This window comes from Corvus kubaryi, unplaced genomic scaffold (genome assembly GCF_017639235.1).
Source record: "Corvus kubaryi isolate FWS band 111438036 unplaced genomic scaffold, C.kubaryi_AGA036_p1.0 37357, whole genome shotgun sequence".
NCBI classification, from domain to species: domain Eukaryota; kingdom Metazoa; phylum Chordata; class Aves; order Passeriformes; family Corvidae; genus Corvus; species Corvus kubaryi.
In genome coordinates this window covers 12410770-12432400 of record NW_024581117.1, presented here as the reverse complement: position 1 = coordinate 12432400, position 21631 = coordinate 12410770, and the positions used below count along the sequence as shown (strand labels likewise).

Genomic DNA, 21631 nt, shown 5'->3' with positions numbered 1-21631 from the left:
TTAATAAAACCCTGAGATGAGCTCAGCTGGTCAGAGCATGGTGCTGGTAACACCAAGGTCATAAGTTTGATCCCGGTACAGGCTATTCACTTAAGAGTTGGACTTGATGATCCTTGTGGGTCCCTTCCAACTCAGAATATTCTGTGAAATTATGCAGCAGAGAAATAAGGAGTAGTGATTGAGCCACATGGAATAATTAGACGTCAGAGGAGCTGCTCTGCTATCAGCAGGTTTCTGTAATGTTATCACATCCTTATTCATCAGGTTATGCTTCTCACAGCTGTAAGCACTACGGATAGAATGATAAAGAAGCTTCAGCTGTACTTCAGGCTTGGAAAACAGTGGTGCTGTTGCAATGATGCTTTTGTTCTGCATGTTTACTGGACAAAATGTACTGTATTTAATTTTTTTTTTTGCAGGATAGTACAGTTGTTTTTTTCAAATATCAGGGAAGTTATCAAAAGGAAGTGGTGCTCGCTCAGATGTAAGCTGCACAAATGAAACCTAGGGGTTCTTTTAATGGCATACCTATTTTCAAGATGTTCCTTGCTGTTTCTGTGATCTTATTTGAATAACCTCACAAGGTACTGGAGGGAAAGGCTATTTCATTCTCCCATCTCCACCACCTCTTCTGACACACGCAAACTGTGAACTGTGGTACTGAAGTGTTGGAAATGTTTTAGGTTGTATAGAGGACAGAAGAGAGTCCACATTTCCTCTATAAATAGAGGTCCTGGAAAGTAAGAACAAAAGCAAGTTTACAATCCAAATGTAAACTTGTGTGGCTTTCTAGCAAGAACCAGCTGCCTGATCCAGCAGTCTCTCTGCTCTCCAGACGGTTCTGTTATCACTTGCATGGTTAAACATGCCTTACCAGAGAGCCAACAAAGCCACTCTCTTTCAGAAGCAATCACTATTATGCTGCGGGAGGTGAAATGCAGTTCACTGCCCTGGCCATTCTGGGTGAGTGCAAAAGGTGCTCTTGTGATGGCCACAAGAACCTGGGCAGTTTCTTCTCCTCCTTTCAAGAGTTGTTTTAGTTTAAACTGCTTTTATATTTGAGCTGTAAACTCCAAGTCACATTTTCGCTTTTTTTCTAGCCTAGGACTCATGGAAGGTGTCTTACCCTGCCTGTGTTAATGCCTCTGACATTACTGAGAATATTCCAGAAGTGACACAAACAGAATAGTCCTGAGCACCAGATAACAGATCCATGGGAAGAGTGCCAAGACACAAAGGGATGTGTTCTTCACTGGAGGTAATTTCTTTTTCATTTTCACATTTCTTTACCTGCCAATTCCAATTGTCTTGCAGCATGTTTGGAAAGATATTTTACAAAATATGGCCCCAGCCCTGAAGTCAGAAAGAAGTGTGTGACCTTTCTGTCTGTGTGAGGATCCTTTTTATTCCAGTGACCCTCTGCAATGGTATTGGGGTCCTTTCTCACATGTCAGACTGACATAGGTGAAACAGAGAACTTGTGAAGATGGCACATTCAGTCTTGTGCTGCCTAGATTCTTTTGGGAAGGCTTCCAAACAAAATTCGTAACAAGGAGTTGAGAAAAGTAGGTTGTTCCATCCTGAAAACAACTAGGGATTGCCAGCTTATTGAGGCTACAAAACAGGCACAAATGAAATTCACTATTCTTGTGCCTCTTTTTCCTTTGTGCAAGGGTCATGTGAAGCAGGGAACGGTTCTCCCTCCCTGTTGGGGAATTCTTTAGACAAGGGGAAGGAAAGTTTGCTGCAAAAAGAAAATTCCTCTGAAGAATAGCTTGGTTACTTTGACAGTAGAGTATTGCTGGTGGAGACACAGCCTAGGGCTGATCTAGGCTGCAGCTGGATTTCATTTGCCTGAAGAACTACCAGTGGAAAGAGCAGTTCCCTAGCTGAAATATAAAGAAACTGTGGAGAAGGACTTCTGGAGGGAAATATAACATATTTAAAATGAAGAATAAACCCATGTGAAAGAAAGAACTCTCTTTTCTCCCCTTCCCTACTGTTCCTACAAGGGACATGTCTGTTCTGTGTTCAGCTTTTCTTCTTTCTTTCATTGCATTGTCTCTTCTGCCTTCACAGCTGTGTTCTCCAAAGGGTTTGTTGCTGCAGAATTACAAGGAGTTCCTATAAATCTCACAGCTGCCATTCATCTAGGCTCTGCTGGTCTCACAAATTGCTAAGATTTAGATGCCTTGTCAGAAGGTGTCCTGTGTGGCTGGGTCAGCATTCTGCCAGACTCTCCTCCCTTCCCCTGTTGCCACCATGCTGAGCCCTGAAATTTCCATGCTGTGCTGGGACAGTGCTCAGCACTTCTCTGCGCAGGAGACAGACTCCAGGGAGAAGGCCTTTTATCTACATATAGGAAATTAAATAGCACATCACCCCACCCATCCAAATACAGTCTGTTTTCTGAAATGAAGTTCAGAGGTGTTAAGCAGACTACATTAGAGAATCAGCAGCCCTACGTCAGCCCAAACTTGTTGATCAGACTCCAAAGGCTTCTGATTAGTCCATAAAATGGGAGCTGCTCCTCGGAATCAAGCCTTATTTTGTCTTCCAGTCAGGTCAGGAAGCCAAACCCTTTCTGTCTGTCACATCAAAAACCTACGTGTGAAGCCTCAGTTCATTGAAAAGTTTCACTGAGCAGCTTATCTCACCATAGAGTATTCCTTACTACCTACACACCTTTACTGGATACTTGAAAGTTATAGATCTTCTCTTTGGGTCTGAGAAAGAAGTAGACTTGGAAATAATGCCAATCAATGTTTTCTTGTAGCAGCATAAGATAAGGTCATGCCAGGGAATAGACAATACAAAGATAATAGGCAGGCTGGTTTTTATCTCATTGAGAAGTTATAAGGGCAGTTAAACTTTCTAGGGATTTTCTCATAAACCCCAGAAAATGCCACTAATCTCATAATGACTCACATAAAGATAATGTAGAGAGAAGTCTCCTGCAAAAAAAAAAAAAAAAAAAAGTAAGCTCAGAGCAACACACAGGAGCTTATATTTGGATTGAAATTGGCGTAATTCAACACTGAAGGCCAAACTTTCTGCTGGGAAAATTCAATCTAAAATACAGTGCAAAGTCCATCAGGCTCATTTGGAAGCTGTAAATTAATTCAGTTTTTCATACTGAAAGGGGGTGTGGAGGGAAAAACTTTTCCAAACATGAGTGATGTTGCTGCAGATATGTAAAACTCACTTGGTGTGTATAACACTCTTTGGATAATGACTTAAAACATTTAAAACAAGGCCACAGGCAGCAGGATCAAATTCATTACGAGACAGTGTGCAAATTCCTTTTGAAAGGTAGTACTGCCATCATTAGGGTCACACATGAGAAGATTATTTAGAGCTTTTACCTCCTGCTGAGACCTGGTCTTTGTAGCTGACCAATGAGCAGAAACTCTGAATTAGAGAGAGGAAAATGCTGATCTGCTTTGTGCTATTTAAGGGGCTTGGAAAGGTTTAAGCTACTGAGTAACTTAAACAAATGCCTTGAGACTTTTCAGATTCAAGCAAACATCAGTCAGTCAATCAAACCCTCAAATTTGCCAACCAACGGTGCAAAATTCACCATTAAAATACCTTCAATACTTGAGTGAATATGCAGTCAGCTACTTTTGCTATTTGTATGTTATCTTTCTTCCATTTCTTTTATTTCATTGGTCCTTGAAATTCCCTTTATCTTATTATGAAAGCTGACAATACTAAGTAGCTTTATTAATCCTTTCCCCCCGGCTTTCCCAGTAGTTTAATCAGATGTTTACTAGAAAATAAGCACAGATTGAAAGCTTCCTAATCCATATGATACAGCTATCCCTGTCAGAAACACAAAACCCAGCCGGTAAAAGCAAAACCAATGATTCCCTATGGAATCAACTCCGTTGAAATTCCAGGTCCTACTTTTGAGAACTTTTATACAAAATCCTGGTTTTCTGCTTGTGCAGCGAAGGATTTCAAGAGCTCATTTGAGACCAAATGAGTGGCAGCCCTCCCTTCTGTCCCCTTAGTCATGCCAACCATCAAGTGGTGGCCATCAAGAGTCCTGGCTGTTCCATACCACAAGGGATGCGAGCTGGGAGGAGAAAAATTGCTCCTCATAGATCACCTGATTTCTGCAACTGGAACCTAAGGGTGAAATCTGGAAGGCTACAGAGGGCAGAACAGGAACAGACATTTACAAAGAGATGTGAAAAGAACCATAACAACCCTAAACACTCACATTTACACAAAAATTCTTTTGCATGCAGGCACAGGTAGAGTCGTATTTCCAGGAATTCACATACAGTGAACTACAGCACTGAAATATGACGCTGACTTTAAATAAATTGGTGGTTCCAATCTCATCTTTCATAAAGGTTAATGACAAAACCCTTTTGAACATCTCAGATTATCTGCATTCTTGGATCTGAAGCTTAGGAAGTGACATTTATGAGATTTTGGCTTGTGCTTGCCATATAAATGACAGAATTCAGTTGGCACAAGGTACCAAGATGCAGAAATGCTTTTATTAGTGAATAAACAAGTCATGCCTGGGATATACACTGCTTTTCATGTGGCTTTGTGAATCTTCAAATTGTTATTCATATATAATTGCCAGGTAAGGCTGCAGGCTCTCCAGGGTATGGCAGTCACCATTTTACTGGCTGGTTGTTCTCATTTCTCTGCAAAAGTTGTGTGACAGAGCTAAACGTAAGAGCAGAGGGAAAAAAAATGGGTGGTAGAAACTGATGGTGAAAGCAGCAATTAAAAAAAAAATAGTAAGAGTTTTCATGCGCATCTCCACAAAGGTTATACATCATTGCTGACAAAAATTGAAAGAAATTGCAGCAAAACCACAAAAATAACCACCTTCCAACATCATATTTGCTTGGTGGTGTTGCATGTTTAATCATATTTTTCATCATCCTCTATTGTCATGACTAGGAAGAAATGTGCTTGTGTGGCAGCAGAGCGATCAGGACAGATGGGGTGTGGACTCAAAATACTTACTGTGTATGGGGGATGAGTCAGGTATTTTGCACTGTTGTTATGGCAAGAAGATCATATAAACCTTAGAGGGTCTTAGCACAGAGATGAATGTGGTAGCAAAAGTTGGAAAAAATCTTCAGTTATTTCAAAGTTTTTCCTGCAGCTACCATCAGGAACTGAAGGGCAATTGGGTTTGATTTTTCATTTAGCAATCATGTTTTGAGCAGGAGCTGACTTTGTCCAGCTTTCCTATTTCTGCAGCAAAATATTCCCATTTCTAATGATGCAGAGCTATGTGGGCACAAGCACTTGGCCAGTACATCAGGTTCCTTGCCAAACTCTGAGCCTGCACACAACTCTTCACAGACAGCTTAGTTGCACAATGGAGGTGAAGCATTTCTGTGTGTTAGACAAACAGTCATGGCATTGTGGCCATGAGATCTCTACCAGAAGTAGTTTACAGTTGGAGTAAGTCACAGGAAGGGAAAGCATAGTGCAATTTTAGTGTATGTTTTCTATATGCCAGGTTAGATACAAACTCTGTATAAAAATGTCCTTGTGATTTCCTTTGCTTTGTTTGTTTGTTTGTTTGCTCCAGAAGATGCACAGGACCAATTGGAGTTCTAACGGTCTGGTATTGATCTGGAAGTCCTTGTTCAAAATCCCTTCAGACACAGCCTTTGCGGTCTGCTGACAACGCAGCCCCTCCGAGGGCAGGAATGAGCGTTACAGAAGCAGAGCATGCAAATATCATCTGCAATTTCCCCAGCGTCCTGCAGCCCTGGCTCCAGGCTCCACCTACGAATCGAGCATCCACCACCCAGATGTTCAGCCTCAGTTGGCTGCTAGGGATATTGCCTTTAAGCAATTGCTTGCAAAGTTTGGAGAATCAAGGTTTAATGTGTTCCCAGAAGCTTGCACACTATCCTGCAGGATATTTTTGCAATATTGCTATGCCAAGGGAACATGTTAACAAATACATCTGGGGTTTTTTGTTTTTAGGTAATTTCTTCTGTCTGTTCTTTCCCTTTTGAAAGAGAAATGAGCTCTGTGCATGTTTGCAGGTTTCTGCAGCAAGAGAACCTTTTGAAAGTGAGTGGACAGGAGCTGCACAAACATTAAAATACACTGCTCTCCATCAAAGTTAAGAACCTGTATCTAAACTTGGCCAGGTTTGTTCATGACTGCTAATGACCCCTGAGCAAATTTGCTTTGGCAGGTGCTTTCACGTGTACTGAAAGCTTGAAAATTACTGTAACTGTCCTTTGTTTCATGCATGTGACCTGTTGTATCTGCTTATTTTTGTAGGTACTTACGTTTTGCCACAGCTTGGCGGTGTAATTGTTAAAAAGAGCTTCTTCTAATTACAGCAGGAGAAAAAAACCCCTCAGACTATGCTAAATCCGTATGTTTGCCTGTCTGACCTCAGCAGTGCAGTCCCTGGTTGCTTCCCTTGAACTATTTTTTGGCATTCATTCCCTCCCCATCCTGGTCCTATGAATATTTCAGTCCTCCTTTCTGTATTTATTCTGTTCTTTGCTTCTCCTCCCTCTTTCATACTTTTGCCCAAATGATTGAATACTAATTTTTTTGATGCACTAAACTAATGTTTAACACTCACTTTGCAGGCTTATCTCTCTTTTTAATGCAATCTAATGATTTTCTCTGCTTCCTTTGTTCTCACCTTTCCACTTAACTCTCTGATACCACACCTCTTAGTTCCTCTTCTCAAATATCTCTAGAAATGAAAAGACTTTTGACTTCTTGTCGTAGCAAACCAAGATGTCATACATGAAATCCCTATTTGTGCTTGGTCTTTGCATATTAAGTGCTTTAATTAATTAATTTTGAGTTAAATATTTTTAGATTAAATCTTAAAATTAACCCATCAGCCCAGGTACAAAAATCCAGTTCCATTATCAGTGTTTTCAATTGTTCAAAGTAGTTTATTAAGAGAGTTGCACCCTTCCCAGTTAAAAATTCCCCAGTTAAAAATCACTAACTTGCCCCTTTCAAACTTCAAACCACCAGTACACCATAAGAGTTACCTTTCCTGTGTTTACTGTACACTTTTACAAGTGTTTTAAGATGTGTTGGATGTATTTTAAGACCTTCCTTTTTTTAAGTGTTTTCACTTGCATTCTGATTCCAAGGCCAAAAAACCTCAGTTCTAATAGCCAGCAGCTATTTTTAGCCACAGAGCCATTACTCTGCAGGCAAGCTCCATGGCAACCTGAATACCTGAGTTTTAATGAAGGTATTGTAGCTCCCTTATCTCAATGAATACCACCCCTCTGACAACGATGAGCCATTGGTGGACAGAGATGATCTATCAAAGGGAAAGAACCAATCACTTACAACCGAAGGGGCGGGCTGTGGGCGGACTGGGGGGCGAGGGGGGGCGGAGCAAAGACACTATAAAAAGAACGAGGCAGAGAGGCGGGGTCTCTTCTTCCTCTCTCTCTCTGCAGGCTACCTGTAGTAGATGTCGGTGCTGGGCATTCAAAGCCTTACTCTTTTTAAGGGGCCTTTAGTAATTTTTTTTAAGTCAGCCCAGCACTGCAAGTTCTTTTTCTCTACCTGAGGTCTAGTGCTGTCTCAGCCAGAAGATCTCAAATCCCTGCGCTCCTGGGGCATACCATCTACTGAGCCATAGGATCCCAAATTTTTATATTTTTCTAATTTCTGTAATTTTTCAATTTTTCTGTTTTCAATAAATTAATCTTTTTAAGAGTTGTCTCATTTCTCACACAAGACTTCTCCCTTTTCTGATGTGAGACCTGCAGCCCAAAAGATTCCCTCGCTTGTCCTGCTGAGTCTGGAAAGTCTGTTTAGAGACTAACAGGTGAAGAGAAATAATGGTGCCGTTTCTTTGCTTGTCTGTATTGGATTTACAGAGGAATCGGGGATGATTTTGGTTTTCACATACCTTACCAGTGAGGGAACAGCTCCAGCCACACAGGGATGACCTCCTTAGTCTCTCAGTCTGGATTAAGGCAATTGCAATCACACCTCATCCAGAACTGTCACACCTTTCTTAGCTCTCATTTTCCTTCCACAGTGTGCAGTAATCAATATCCTTTCACTGCATATGGTGTTCCTCTGAAGTTTAAGTGCTAATGGTGCCATTTAGCAAGGTGAGCTGCATCAGCTATATACAATATAAGTGTAAATTGGAAATTGTTTAAGCTTTCAAATTTGTTTTATGCCATTAGATTTGCTCATGATTCATTTGTCATTCTAATTGGATTCTAACATGTACTTTACATTTCAAAACTTGAAATTATGAAGACTGCATAACAAAGAATGCTTAAGAACAGACAGCTCTCCAAGCTGTGTTTAATTTACAACAGATGAGTAAATGAGGAAGGTGAAGAGTCACAAAAATACTGAGTAACAAAGTGATGCTGCCTTAGAAATCCAGTGATTAATTGCGATGATAATAAGAAGAGCGATTAAGTTGATTTATTTAAATCCTCCTGTAGTATTGGAATAGCTCAATTGAACAGGATGCAAGGATGATTTTTACCCTTGGTCTTCCAACTTTTTAGATCTTTCTTCTACTCTTGATTGACTTGACTTTGCACAGGATTACCTGAGGAGTAAATGGAAAACTGTTTCTGCTAGAAATAGAGCAGGACAATAACTTGTTGATTCTCCTTCTGGAAAACAGCAGAAGAGCTGTAAGTCCGTGTGAGAAGGGTGTGTTTCTGACTGTGGGAATCTGGCTGACCACATTAACTTACAGCAAAGTTCTTTAGAGGATCCTGAGGTCTCCATGGGCCTGAGCCTGTTCCCAACCATGGGCAGTATCTTCGTGTACCCTGGCAGACTTCAGACTTCATAGACTTTATGTCTCCTTTTCAATGCAGTCACTGCAGTTGCATAATCATTGTCTAACACACAGAAAACTCAAAGGGTATTTTATTCTAGTGCTTTGAGACCTTAAAACACAAAACTGTATATGTATCACAGTAGCATTTCATGCTGTATCTTGAAAACAGATAATGGAATCATAAGCTGTTTTTTCAGCCAGCTAGGAAATGGGCAAGTTTGCACTGGTGGCCTGCTAATAGCAGACTGGGGCGTGGATGGAGTTTGTTTCCATTGCCCAGGGTGTTGTGCCAGTGACCGCAACACCGTCTGTTCATTCTTTCCCAGTCTTGTATTCTGAAGTGTAGAAGTCAAATCTTAGAGAACAATGTTCCGCTGCACTTCTCTGACAGTTAAAAGTACACCACTGAAAAAACCCTATCCCTTGTTTGGGATAGTCCTTTGTCCATTTTTTGATCTTTTTGTTTTCTCTCCTCTGTCCAGCACACCCATCTTTGTGTGAAAACCCTTTCCTTGAAGAACCCAGCAAAGGCGTGTACACTGAAGTCAAGGGTACATCAACAGGCAAGCATATTAAAAAATAAATTCCCTTTATTATCTATGATGTATTTTTACAACAAAGAATATTTAGCACTTCAAGTATGAATACAGAAAAATTTACATAGGTGCTGCATGTTTTTAGACCAGATGGGCCTTTTAGGCAAGAGACAAGAACATACTGGATATAGCAAAGCAAATTTGCATTTTTTTAAGGTTCTTTTTTTTTTCCCCAGTGTGTTATTTCCCATGAATACATCAACAGAGTGTTGTGCTTCTCTTTCTCAACCAAGTGTAATCCAGGCAGCAGATGTGCTGATATCCCCACGTTGCTCTGCCAAAGCAGTGCTCACCGAGCCATATGGATGGATTGATATTTCTGAGGTACCAGCTCCAGAGGTATCCAGGCCTTTCCCTGTCAGCTGTAACATGACAGAGGAGCAACTGTTTATGGTGGTGATTTGAATAACTCTGGTGTTCATTCCCAGGAGTTGGAATGTGACTTCTGAGCAGTTCTTAGTGAGCAGCAGCTCCTTACCTGGGCTCATCTCAAATCACTGACTCCCTAGTGAAGAATCCCTGCAGTGAGTGATGGAAAGCAGCTGAGTAATTCGAAAACAACAGTTCTGGGTAACATTAGTCACAATTGGTATTTTAATGATTTCCAGATGAAGGTTCACCGTTGTGCAATGTGCTATATAGACCGTGTGAGAAATCACAGTCATCTTCTGTTGCATGAGGGCCTTGCTGCCTTTGTACAATCATGGCTCGGGCCTGTCACTTCGGCTAAGTAGAGAAGGACTATGGGAAAGAGACACAGTTGAATTAGGGGTAGAAAAACATGCTGTGTGTTCACATCGTGGTGTGTGGTGGTTGGTTGAGTTATGTTTGTTGTGCTTTAAAACTGTGTAACCTGATAACAGTGCTTTAAAGTGCTTTAAAAGGCCGGGTTTTTGCAATAAAGGGCTCTCCTTTGCACCTGCCTGGGGACTCTGCGTCGCTCATTATTGCACCAATCTTCCGCTTTGGAAGATGGCTTTCTGAGAGGACCACTCATTCCCAGCAACTTGGGATTTTATGGAATCCTAAAATGTTCCCCTACATTCATAATGTTCCCCCCACCACCCAGTATTCCCAGCTGCAAAAGTCTTTATTACAGGAAGGAGCAATTTAGTTTCATTTTTTGTCCAGAAGGACATCACGTCTGCTTTCCCTGGTACTGTGGTTCCCTGATCAGCCAGACAGTTTGTTACAGGGCTGTGTGCTGAGGGAGTTTTTCCAAGGAAAATGTAAACACAAACCAGGCCAGAACATTTTTTATCTTCATTTGCCTTACAAATTGTCAGCTCCTCATCAGAGAATGTGAAGAGCTTAATCTAAAAAGAATTTATTGAACAGATTTTTTAGGAACATATAATATATACCATGAGAAAGACGAATTTCATGAAATGTTTTGTTTTGTCAGAAACTCATTTTTCCCTGACAAATGGATTTCAGGGGAAATTTTCCAGAAGGCCCTACTCATTGGTCTGTGTGACTGGAAAAAAAATGAAAAGCCTGAACCAAGAGAAACAGAGACACAAAAAATTTTGTCAGAGAAGTTAATGTCTGATGGCAGCTGGTAAGGGACATAGTTGGAGTTCCTAGATCTGTTATTTTCCAAGGAAAGCTGTCATAGGTTAGCAAGCATAGTCCCAGAAGGGATGTCCATGCTAAGAGGTGCTTACATCTTCCTCTGGGACCTGATAGAACCTATCAGCTGGCCAGTTTGAATATGGACAATTCTTTAAGCCACTTAAAGTTGTGACCACCTCTGTGATCCACACTTAAGAATAGACAAACTCCCCCTCCAAGCTCTCTCTCGTTTCCGGCGCTGGGACAGGTGGTTGCGGGGCCCGAGTGGGTGCCAGCGGGCCCGGCCAGGCCCTGCTTGGGCCAGGCCGGGCCGGGCCACGGCCATCCTGGAGCCGATGGGCCTGTTCCAGCCGTGGAACCCCCCCACTGCCTTGCCGTGGGCAGCCGGAGCGGCTCGGCTCTCCCCCCTCTCCACTTCGATAAGAAAAATTCAACATTCCAGCTGCAAAGCTGCAAGGCCGAGGTGAGATTAACCCTTTTATTGCTGTGAAGAGCTGAAAACCTGAGGGAAGAGAGAGAGGAGATGCTTAAAGCTGAAATTCTGTTGTGAAGCTATGATATATCAGAGTATCCCGCTGTAATTTCATGAAGATATGGGGGGGTGGAGTGTTCAACTCGTGAGCAAAAGCACCTGCGCTGAGATAGGCAGATGCTGACGCAGCTGTAATTTCATGAGAAGTTTGGACAGGGAGAGATGAACCAGATGAGGACTTTTGCTCCAAACGGGAAAGGAGAAAACCTCAGTTCCTAGAGATGGAAGCGATGAGGACTTTTGCTCCAAACGGGAAAGGAGAAAACCTCAGTTCCTAGAGATGCTCCCAGAGATAGTCCTAAAGGTGAAGATGATGAAGACCCTTTGCTCCCAGGGAAGGAGAAGGGCCTCTGTTTTTGTTTCTGAACGGCTCAACCTTAAAATTGTACCCCAAAAACCTTCAAGAATGGACCCTTGAAAGCAGTTGTGGGAAAAGCTGCAAGTCGGGGGAAGGGATTCACATGCGAGCAGAGAGACTCCTCTTCCTAAATGGACTGAACAATATTTGGAAGTGGGCGGCTGTCTCGTTGTGATAATGTTTTCATAGCATGAGCAAGAAGAGACTTCTCTTTCTAAATGGACTGAACAAGGTTATTATGGAAGTGGTAAACAGACTGAACATCTTAAGGGTTGTCTTTTCACATCGTCAGTGGGAGAAGGGAGGAAGGTGGGGGGAGGAGGAGAGTTCTGAAGGTGGTATAATTTTTTTTTTTTCCCCCTCTTTTAGGTCTGTTAATAAACTTCTTTATATTCTTTCAAGTTTGGTGCCTGCTTTGCATTTCTCCTAATTCTTATCTCACAGAAGGTAAACAGTAATGAGTATTTTAGACCAAACCACTACAAAAGCTTACACAGGCACTTACTGCTCTACAACAGTCATGTCTGGTTTTAGGCATTGCTGGAGTCCAGCACATTTCTACAGACTCTTTTAACATCTCACTTGTAATTTTAACTGGAGAAGCAACACCTACAGTCTTTAGTTTCTAAAAAGCATAAACCACAGTCAGGAGTTAAGCCGGGTAATTCTTGACCTGTTGAGGCAATTCATTTAACCTGTTTTAAAAACCCAAAACCCCCCAAAAAAACAACTTTCTGCAAATCCTTTTGACCAATCTTTGGCTCCTATGTGAAGAAAGGCATACCTTGAAATTTTGAAGTGTTTTTAAAAGCATCTGTGTTTTGACTCTGTGTATCTGCTTACCACTTTATTTTGCAAGAGGACACCTACTATTTGTTTTCTTCATGGGAGACTCCTGCAGCTCTGCTGTGCTGTTGGGAACTAGACTCCAGTCTGTTTATCTCTTTGATGAAATAAATTTAAAAAGAATGAGAGGCTCTCTTGATGTATGCACAGATGTGATCAGAGATTTGGAGAATGCTCTTGATATCTGTTTGATCACATGTGGGTTCTTTGCACACTCCTAAAAAGTAAAAGCAGCAGCAGAGCTAACTCAAAAGAGAGCACCATAATGGCTCAGACTTAAAGACATCTTATTTTCCTTACATAATGAAACCATCCCACTCTAATATCAGTCCTTTTATTTCCCCAGGAGGACTTGAGGAGGATGTAACAGAGGTGATTGTTGCCTGTTGCCATGAAACACAGCTGTTTACAAGGCAGATACCTCTCTGATGAAGGGATTTAATTTTTCTGTATATGGACGGGATGAAGCACTCCCCTGCATGTGTCAGAAAGGGCTCTGTGTGTGTGTGTGTGTGTGTGTGTAGGAGGCTCCCTCAGTCATGTTAAATTCATATTAGGTAGCACTTCCAGAAATGACTGGAAAGTAGAGCTGTTGTTGATGCAAAAGGTCACAGACATTAATAGCCTGCAGAACAATTCCAGGGTGCAGAATTATTCACAGCTGCCAAAACACAAAGGAAAAGAACAAAAAAAGAGTGAGGGAAATAAAAGGTTTGAAACAATGGCATCTCTCTGTTATTACTGCTGTTATACTTTGGGTTTTTTAAAAACACTCATCTTGGAGGGGAACCAGGGGGTTAATTCTGAACTGTTTTCTGCTTTCATCTTTTAAACAGCAACAGGAAATGTGTGTCTTTTTTTCTCTGCTTTTGTTGCATTTAGAAGTTTTTGTGGAAATATGAACAGCAGTGAGTCTTGATGAAATGCATGTTCTTCTGACTGAGAATGGCCTTTAAAGGGGGTACAGTCTTTTTTTTTTCAAAGGCTTCAGACCAGGACAGAAGAGGTGGAAGGTCAGAAAAGGGAAAGGATGGAAGGGAAGAGGAGGAAAGCAGTGAAAAGGAAGGTAGGTTGTTGAAGGTTCAAACAAGAATATAGGCTGTTCTTTAGGACTGAGAATATCTTGCTGCTCAAAGAATATCAAATTCATCTCTTTTTAAGGCTGGTTGTGTTCTTGTGGCAGAGGCACAGAAGGGAAATGTGTAGCTTTTGAAAGCCTTTCCGAAAAAAAAAGGAATGAAAAGCACCAAGAATTTCAAACGGTAAAGTTATGTCTGTGCTGGTCTCCCTCCCTCCCGTTCACCAAGGCTCACAACCCCTCTTATTTTCCTCACAACCCCTTGCAGACGGTCAGGGGTTCCAAGCAGGAGAGACAATAACAAAACATCTGTGTTTACAGTCCGATATATAGCTGGTAAGATTTGATAGCCCACATAGCTGGTAGCCAGTGCTAGGCATGATCCTCTTCTATGTACACTGGCATTTATTATGCCAACAAAGTCACAGATCAATCATTTTCACCCCTGCTGCTGACAGATCAGGTGTAGGCTTACAGCAAGGGAGGAATCAGGCAGATTAGGAGCAAGGTCTATTGTTTTGATTACGAATCACAAAGTCTTTGATTTGCTGAGTGAAATAGGAACAGACATTTTCTCTTTTTCCTTTCTGACTGAAAAATGGAATTACTGTTATATTTTTAGCCACCCTTTCCCTTCCCACCAGAATTGCTGATCAATAGTTCTGTCCTTTCCAGCAGGTATTTTCAAAACTCCACCAGTCTGCACTCACCCTGTAAAAGGAGAAAGCCCTGGTCCTTATCTGCATTCTCTTAATCTGACAAGTGCGCTCCCTGACTGTCTTTATCTGTATTCCTCCACTGTTCCTCGTACAAAGAAATCTTTGCAGGGATGGTTCAGGAGACAGCCAATGGTCTGTAACACCTTTCCCTTCTACATTTGCTTCCAGCAGTGATTACTGTCTTGTGCTGTTCTGGAGAAGTGAGCTCTCTTCATGCTCCTGGCAGGTAAGTGTCTAAAGAATAGGATTCATGGAACTCACAGATGGTAGTTAATGGTAATACGTAGAACTGGAGCTGATATTAGCTGTCTAATGCTCTGAGATATGTATGGACCAAGTGCCCCTTCCTGGAAATATTTGGGTTGCATAAAACTCGGTAGGTAATGGAAAATGATTGTATTAATTTTATACTTTTTTTTCTATCCTTACACCATACCTGCTGTGTTTGAGGTGTCTGTGAATTGGCAGACTGTGGTGTGCTGTTACTAATCCCAGCACATATGAAAGCATGAACTGGCCTCTAATGAGTGTAGAAAAGTCTTACCATATTTGTGCAGAGACTGAATCATCTGGTGTATGGACACTTAATCAAGAACTTTTCCCAGGAACTTGCAATCAGGTGCCTACACAAAAAAAATCCAAAACACAAAAACCCAAGCAACTCCTCCAAGCTAAAATAGCTAAAATAGATGTTACTATTGATAAGAAAATGCAATAGCTCCTAATAGTTTAGCCAGTGTTCCTGCTATAAATACGGCCCAAGCAGTGTACATTGGTTTGTCCAAACTATTGACATGACACACAGAATCAAATAACTGTCACTCTGAATGAAAAGGGGAAGGAGATGAAAATCCAGCCCAGCAAATCCTCTGTCTTCTCAGGGAGGGAAAGTAAGAATCTGTATTCCTGTTATGTGCCTGCTACTGATGGAAACTCTCCCATCCTGCCCTTTTCTTTCCTCTAGTCACTGGTAATATAAACAGCCAGGGTATCTGAGATGGGCTTGATGGGGAATTAGATCCCATGTAAATGTTGTCAGTGTGCTTGCCTGACTCTGAATATCAGTTTGTACCTGGCAAGGTGATGAAGAAGGCTGGAGAATTTAAATTTAGCTTCTGTTCAAGTGGTTGCTCTTTGCTGGAGCATTGATTGGAGTTGTAGTTGTGGGTGTGTGGAAGGGACATGCAGGGTGTGTGTTTGTGGCAATCTCAGATGGTTACCATCTAAGGAGTTAAGGAATATTCAAGGATGGCAGTCAACCCTAACATTTATCTTATGTAAATTATGACAAAGAGAGTTCAAAAAAATCTGTTCTCTGCATCACGCTTCCACTGAAGTTGATGTGGGGTATGTGGGTAAAGATATCAAGGATCAAGTAATAGTCATCACTAGAGCAGTGGAGATTTCACCACTGCTGGCAGTTAAATCTATTTATGCAAAAAGTTACAGAAATATTTCCCATAATTCAACTGCCTCTGTAAGAGTTCCAAAACATGCTCTAAAATGAAGGGTTTTGGTTTGGTTGCTTTCTTTTTTTTTTTGGTAGTAACTGAGAGCTGATTCCGGGAGACAGATCCTGTAGGAAATAGGCTGAGGTATCCTGTTGGGGACCTGCCATGTGGTCCTGGGAGAGGGGCCCTGGGGGAGAGACACGGGATTTCCCTGGCCCCTGGTCAGCCTCGTTCCCCATTGGTTTGTGTTCCCCTGCGTGGGCAAGGACCCTCAGGTCCCGTGATTGAGCAGTTCCTCGGCAGAGCTCCGGCCATGTGGCTGGAGAAATAAACATCTCTGAAACATCTACCAAGAATCAGTCCATAGATATTTCTTTTCCACGGGCCTCGTTGTCTGATATGCATGTTACAGTATCTGCACTGTAACAAATGGTGGGTAATGTGAGCAGAACGATCCCCGATCCCTAAGGACAGTGACTGATTTGTGAGTAAATTCTGGATTTCTCTTCTTGTTTTTGTTTTGTTGTTCCATCTCTAAATTATGGAGGGACCGTGGAAAGACTCTTGACTCTCTGAGCCGCATATGGACATTTATCTTAAACTTGAAAAGATTCTTGAACAATGATTTGTAAATTTTAGCTTAATTCAAGCTCAAAAGGAACTGAAACACTTCCTGGAATGGTTGTTTAAGAACTTTGTCTACGTTTCTTGGGATTTAATTCTTAACCAAAGACTTTTGGAAGACCGTTTGGACACAGTTAATTTCTGAGTCAAAATATATGCCGATGGAAGAATATTTTCGTGAATACTATTTAATTACCGAGACTGTTGAGCAATGTCAGCTGTGTCCTGGCGAAGGGAAGCCTGGCTCAGAGTCTGTGTGACCCAGGCCACATGGACCAAGCACTCTGCGAGCAGCAGCGAGGCAGTTCCCGCGTGCAGGCGGAGCGAGGCGAGCCGCAGTGTCGGCAGCAGAGAGAGGTGCAGCGGGAGTGGCGCAACCCGGCGGTGCCCACCTGGCCCCGCGCAGCGCGTGGTGGAGCGAGCCCCGGGAACGCCCAACCAAGAGGGGTGGCACGCGGGCGGCGGCTGGCGGCGGTGGAGCGGAGCCGCGCCCAGCCAAAACGCGCGCTGGAGCAGGGCACGGGGGGGTCATCGCTCGGGGGCCTGGCCAAGACGTGGGTGTGGCCCCAGGCAGCGACAGCACAGCTTAGAGCAGAGGAGACGGCGCGCAGGGAGCTGAGCGGTGTGGCCCGGCCTGGCCCGCGTGGCCCCGAATGCGACCCCGGGAGGAGCGCGCAGGCACCAGCAGCCCCGATGGCCCCAGCAGCCCTGGTAGTTCCCACATAGGAGTGAGCGAAAGTGAAAGAGAAACCAGGAATGCAGCGAGACAGAAAACAGCAGCCACTCGGAAAAAGGAAAAAATCATCGTAGCTAAGGTTTTAGGAATAGTAAAATGGTATAATGTTAAACAAAATTATGGTTTTGTAACAAGATGTGACAAGCAAGAAGACATATTCGTTCATAGAACTGCTATTAAAAGGAATAACCCTAAAAATTACCTGCAAAGTGTAGGAGATGGGGAAGTTGTACAATTTGATATAGTGCAAGGAAAGAAGGGTTTACAAGCAGCGAATGTTACTGGGCCTGGAGGTATTCCCGTCAAAGGCAGCTGTTACGCACAAAATTATAAACAATATCCATCCCAGCAGCTTTCCTACCCACAACCTACTTTCCCCTTTTACCCTCTACCCAGTATGAACCCTTTCCTAAGTTTACCCCATCCCCAGTTTATTCCTAATCCATTTTTCACCCCATGGCTTCCCTATACAATTCCCTTTCCCTACAACTCCTCTCCGATGCCGAGGGGGGGATGAAAAGGGGGAGGGAAGAAATTAAACCCTCTCCTGCCTCAGTTTCCCCACAAAGCATGCCCGGAGAGTCCTGTCTCCCTTCTGTCAACCTTAAGATGTTCCAGAGAATCTGTTTGGACATTTAAAGACTCAGGAGGGTGGTTTGTTTTGTTTTGAAACTGTTCTTGTTATGTTTATCCACTTGTTTTCAATGTTAAGTTTCAAATCTCTTTTTGTTAAAAATAAACGGGTGAAATGTCGGAGTCCCTTCCCCCCTGCCGTGGGGTCCTGGGAGAGGGGCCCTGGGGGGAGGCACGGGGTTTCTCTGCCCCTGGTCAGCCTCGTTCCCGTTGGTTGGTTTGTGCTCCCCTGCGCGGGCAAGGACCCTCGGGTCCTGTGCTAGCCTCAGTTCCTCGGCAGATCCCGGCCATGTGGCTGGAGAAATAAACATCTCTGGAACATCTACCAAGAATCAGTCCATATCTATTTCTTTCCAGGGCCTTGTTGATTGATACGTGTGTTGCAGTATCCCCACTGTAACAGTATCCCTTCCCAAATGTCAGTGAACCAAGTGCTACACTTGGTGTTTTGTGAAGTGAATATGAGCCCAGGCTCAGAGTGCACCAGATGTTCCTTGGGATGGCAGGAATCTCATGCATTTGAAATGGCTCTACTTTAGCTATTGCACAAGCTATTTTTAACTTTTTACTTCATATTTATCTGTCATTATGTCCGAAATCATCTCATAACAGTCTTGGTGTCACCACTCCAAGCTCCAGACTCAGCAGTCCCAAAATTCTGATGTTCTGTTTGCCTGATCTCAGAGACAGTGGATAAAGAAGCCCTGAGGATGTGTAGGCACCACTCACCAGGAGAAATGGGATTGCAGAGGCTTTTTCTGCAGCAAGATTTCCTCCTCAGCATTTAAATAGGGGCAAGGAAACTGGTGAGATTCAAATGTACAGTCCAGCTGTGCTGCAAGCTTTCCTGGCAATGCTAGTACTTGATTCGCTCAGTCCAAGAAGAAAAGTCAGATTTTTAAACAAAAGTCCTTAAGAAAATTCTGGTCCCCAGTCTTTTCATGCTAGTGTCCCATGAAGTTCACTGAAAGAAGGACAGAAAGTAAAGACAGGAAAGGCTGTGACTTACTTTTGCTTACGTTATTGCATCCTGTCTCTCCTTGTTTCCCAGAAACCACGAGTGTTAACAAAATTTGGAGAATGCAGAGCCTGACTGATTACATCCAATGTTTTCTTTCCTGCTTTAGGCTGTCATGCAAGTCTTTTGTGACAGTGCTTCTGAGAGACATAAGGAGGGACAAGTCTTAGGTGATGTTTTTTATGTTTCATTGAAGTTTCAGCTTACTTGGGTTTGAAATTCACACTAAAGACAATCTGAGAAGAGACAAAGGCATCTGTTGCTCACTGTCAGTATTTCATTCTCATTCAAATCATTGCAGGACAGATTTGAAACTCAGCTGACATCTTCCTGAGGTGTTGACACTGCTTGATAGTTCTTCATCTCTGTGAGATTAATAGAGGGGGAATACTGTGGTTTTTCTTCCCTCTGGCACTTTGCTCCAGCGTTTCTGTTTTTGGACACATGCAGTGCATCAGGCTGAGCCACTGGAAGATGTGGTGCAAGTATTTTGGGAGCATCCGTTCTCCATGAGACTGGCTTTGAGAAACAGCATGGTTTGGAAATTGATCTGCGTATAACACACCATCTGAGGCATGGGAAGGTTTGCAAAGCATGACAGGGGTTTTGGTTCTCATGACAAAGAGCATCCTTTTGCAGCTACCATGCCCTGGCTCATTTTCAGGAGCTGCACAGCCAGAGGGCTCTGGGGGAGCACCCTGCAAGGCTGACCCAGCCAGGGGCTCCTTCCCTCACACACAAGCCTGTGTGGCCTCACTCCTGCCTTATGCTGGCAGAGCCAGGAGCCAGCACCCAGGAGTTCCAAACATCCCTCCCAGCCATGCAGAACAGTGGGTTGGCAGATGAGAAATATCTTTGTGAGGCTGTCCTTGTGTGCAGGCGCTCTCCGAGATGGGTGACCTCAGGGTGACTCTGGAGACAGTAAAAGGCAGAAAATCTTTCAGCTGGTGCCATTTAATAATGAAAACACATTTCAGCTCCTCATTTGCAGTCACATGGATGGGCTGCCTCTTTCACTTGAAAAAGAAATCTTCCAGAGAGGAAGAATTAACTGCTGTTTTTGAAAGAGTTTTGCTACATGAGCTGTAACAAACTGACAGCACTATAAAGCTATTTATAGATCCGTAGTTTCAGACCAGGATGCTCAATAAAGGCTGATGAAGTAGATTTGTTATGTGAATTTAAGATAACCTGTGCAAAGGCAGTGTTTCCCTGGGAAATCTGGTTCTTTTTTCCCCTTTTCTTAAGTAGTTCTTCCAAGCAATACTTTGACACCTTCTCCAGTGCAATGGGAATGAGGAAGGAGGGGATGCCCTTGATTGGCACTAAATGGGAAGTCACACACTGATAAACTAAGGGTGAAGAAAATTTCTTTGGAGAGTTCTGGTCCTCAGTAGTGTTTGTACATCCTCTTTGGCTCTGCTACTTCCCACATAGTGGCTACTGACACACTTCCCTGAGGTCAATAAACATTTATCTGGTTCATTTTGGGAATAGAAGCAGTGAGAATTTTCACTGTTTTCCTCCTCTTTTTTTCTCTGTCAGGGATGAGACTTAGCCTATCTTCCTACTTTCAGTGCTTTGGTTTGATCACTAGGCAGTGTCCATCTCATTCAGCTGCCAAAATATGCCTCGTTGAAAATCTGCATCCCGCCTGTTCTTGAAATCAGGCACACTGGACTTGCTCTGCTGCTTTCCCAGAGCTCAGTTCCTAGGAACAGCATGGGAAAGTTGTGCCACTGGCAGCAGTATGTATCTGCTGGCATGACTGTGGCTGTGTAGGCACCCCTGTTCCTCACCAGGATGCTGCATGCCAGCGTGGGGATGAGCTGCTTCTGCTGGAACTGCCCTCCAGGTGTGCATTCCTGCATTTGACACAGCATGTGTGTAAAAGCTGCAGGATTTGCAGATTGGGCATTTTGCACTGTTTTGCACACAGGTACAGATATAATGTCAATTCTTTCAGGAAGAGACTTCTACAGCTGGGAAAGTGGCGAAAAATATTATCTTAAACATCTAAACATTGGGCAATTTACTAATAATGAGATATATTTGGTATGTTGGCCCACAGCTTTTTCAGACCCAAGGCTTGCTGTGAGTATTATACTTCTTCCAGTGTGGGAGTCCAGAATAAGACATTATTTCTTCTAAGTGTGTAGATATAAAAATTAAAGGTCTTTTGGCAAAGGAAGGCCATGCTATTCAAGCAAAGAGCTACAGCAAACCGCTTACTCCACCACAGAAACCTAGCAAATGTGTTTCTCAGCAGAGGAATGTATCTCGGTAAACTAAATCTTTTGCCTGCACAGATGCAACAGTGATTAAGAAAGCTGTATAGCTGTGTCTGTTTATACAGGTCAGAGGGGCTTTGTTCAGTGTGGCTAATTATGTTGATTCTTGGAAATTTAGAGGCAACATGAAAAGAATGTTGGGAGGAGCTGTGATGACAATGGATATTAAGGAAAAAAATCCCCTTTGAATGGGTTGTCAAGTATTGGAATAGACTGCTCAGGGAAGCAGTTGAGTCACCATCCCTGGAGGTGTTTAAAGATGTGTAGATGTGGCACTTAGGGACATGATTTAGGGGTGGACTTGGTAGGGCCAGGTTAGTGGTTGGACCAGATGACTCTAAGGGTGTTTTCTAAGCTAAATG

General features: G+C 42.9%; 1 long non-coding RNA gene across 1 annotated transcript in view; it reads left to right on the top strand.

The window, feature by feature from the left end:
• The window catches only part of LOC121667244, a 99656-nt gene extending 89325 nt beyond the window's left edge, over positions 1-10331 (top strand). The window contains exons 5-8 of the long non-coding RNA XR_006016980.1: positions 1101-1258; positions 5576-6149; positions 8039-8114; positions 9295-10331. This is a non-coding gene — a long non-coding RNA (uncharacterized LOC121667244). The remainder of the gene's footprint in view (positions 1-1100; positions 1259-5575; positions 6150-8038; positions 8115-9294) is intronic.
• Positions 10332-21631: the final 11300 nt, after the last annotated feature.